This window comes from Octopus sinensis, unplaced genomic scaffold (genome assembly GCF_006345805.1).
Source record: "Octopus sinensis unplaced genomic scaffold, ASM634580v1 Contig04046, whole genome shotgun sequence".
NCBI classification, from domain to species: Eukaryota; Metazoa; Mollusca; class Cephalopoda; order Octopoda; family Octopodidae; genus Octopus; species Octopus sinensis.
Window position 1 is genome coordinate 703 of NW_021827097.1, and position 2,664 is coordinate 3,366.

The 2,664-nt window shown below is 33.4% G+C and overlaps 1 pseudogene; it reads left to right on the top strand.

The window, feature by feature from the left end:
* The first annotated feature begins 251 nt into the window (after positions 1-251).
* Positions 252-352, top strand: LOC115227504 (annotated as a pseudogene).
* Positions 353-2,664: the final 2,312 nt, after the last annotated feature.

Genomic DNA, 2,664 nt, shown 5'->3' on the forward strand with positions numbered 1-2,664 from the left:
ATGAAGCTGCTCTTTTTTGTGCCTCCTCCTGTAATGTGGACTCATCTGGGATTTCAGAGAGAAATTTGCCCAAATGCTTCTTGAACGATTCTCCGTCTACACTCTTAGGTTCTTTAACAGGATGTTAAACAGCCGTGGTCCCCTGAAACCTAAACTGTTGCAATACTGGGTCCTTATCTGAGATGAAGAGGACGGTGTCTTTTGTAGTATGCAGTGCTGTTCAGTTCGGTGGACGGTATAGCTTTGACTTTGTTTACGGCCATATCACTTTGAAAACACCGAAGTTAAGCAAAGTCGAGCCTAGTTAGGACTTAGATGGGTGACCGCTTGGGAAACCTAGGTGCTGTAAACGTCTTTCTCTCTTTAAGGCGGCGAGCTGGCAGAAACGTTAGCACGCCGGGCGAAATGCGTAGCCGTATTTCGTCTGCCGTTACGTTGTGAGTTCGAATTCCGCCGCGGTCGACTTTGCCTTTCATCCTTTCGGGGTCGATAAATTAAGTACCAGTTACGCACTGGGGTCTATGTAATCTACTTCATACCTATGTCTGTCCTTGTTTGTCCCCTCTATGTTTAACCCTTTGTGGGTAATAAAGAAATAGGTATAGCTTTGAATTCCAAAGTTGGGAGCTAACCGTCAGTCTGGATAAGCTTGCATTTTCAGAAAAACAAATCAGCTGACTCGGACATTACAAATAAAATCTGTAAGCGGAACAGTAAATTTCTGCAAGATTTTTCTCAGGTTTAAAATATGACATTGTTTTCGTTACCTACATTCCAACGATGGAGCTTTGTATCTTTGTTAAAAAACTAGCTCCTGCTTCAAAGGGAAAATTTAAGTAATTATACATACATGCAAGTATGCGTTTATTGTTTTCTGAAATCTTGGTCTTTGAATTGGAAATGTTGATATTCAAATCGAAACGATTAAATAAGATAAAAGAAATTTTTTTAAATGTATTCAGAACGTTAACTCATCTTGTTCACTCTCTCTTTCACTTTCTCTCCTTTTCTCTTTCTCTCTCTCACTCTATATATTTATGTATATATTATATGTATATATATATTATATACATATAATGACATATATATATGTGTGTGTACACAGACACACACACACAAACATATAATGAATATATATATATGTATATATATATATATATATATATATAAATACATACAACCACCACACACACACCACCACACACACACACACACAACACACACACACATATATATATTATATATATATATATAATATATATAATAATATAGTGAGAGAGAATAACTTCTTTCCTTCTTTCTTTACCATATAGTTAATATTTTCGGTTTGAATTTTAATATTCCCAATACGAATCCAGATTTTCGAACACATAGAACATTGAGAAGTAATTCACAGAGACCGAAAAAAAAAGAGAGGCAAAATGGAAAGGAAAGACAAATTACCTCATTATTTTTCTGATTCAATTTTGCTCTAGTTGTTAATACCATATTCTGTTCTAAAATTACCTCATTATTTTTCTGATTCAAATTTTGCTCTAGTTGTTAATACCATATTCTGTTCTAAATATTTTCTTCTTTACTGCAATCCAGTTATAACTTTCATTACAATAAAAAAAAAAATGCTTTTTTTTCCTTTTTTCAATATATTATTTTTTTTTTATAATTTCAGCTACAAAAAAAATGACTAAAAACCGGTTGCCATTAAATAAATTCTTTACCAGTTTCGAAATACAGTAAAAACTAAAAAGAAAAAAAAAAGCAATAACGAAAATTTTAAATAAAATAAAATAAAACATAATAAATCAGCTCATTTATTTGAACAAAATAAAATATTTATTTATTTATTTATTTCATAGTTTTTTTTTCTTCAATTTAAATAAAGTCTCATATTAAGATATTTTTTTTCTCATTCCCTCTGATTTCTTGTAAAAAAAGAAATATAATTTTTTAAAAAAAAAAAAAGGTTTAACGTTAAATTACATTTGAAAATTCTGAAATTTGATTCTAAAGACAGCTGTCTGTTTTAAGGCCAATTGTTTGTATCAAAAACTCATTCACACGAAGTTAATAAGCAGTTAGTTTCATGTGCAGTTGATAGTTTTGTATTCAATTTCTCTGACGTAATAACATTAAAACTTCTCAAGCTATCCAAATCTGTAAAAAAAAAAAAAAAAAAAAAAAAGGAAGTGTGTTAAAATATTAGAATTTCAATATCTAAATATTTGAACCTCAGATTTCTGAATCTCAATATGCTTTCTAGCTTTCAAGACGGCGATCTGGCAGAATCGTTACCACGCCGGGCAAAAGGCAAAATGCTTACTCTTTACTCTTTTACTCTCTTTTACTTATTTCAGTCAGTTGACTGCGGCCATGCTGGAGCATCGCCTTTAGTCGAGCAACTCGACCCCGGGACTTATTCTTTGTAAGCCCAGTACTTATTCTATCGGTCTCTTTTGCCGAACCGCTAAGTGACGGGGACATAAGCACACCAGCATCGGTTGTCAAGCAATGCTAGGGGAACAAACACAGACACACACACACACACACATAAATATATATATATATATATATATAATATATACATGGTGGTGGTGGTGGTGGTGGTGGTGGCATTGGCGGCATTGATGGAGGTGGTAGCGGAGGTGGTGATGGCGGTGGTGGTGG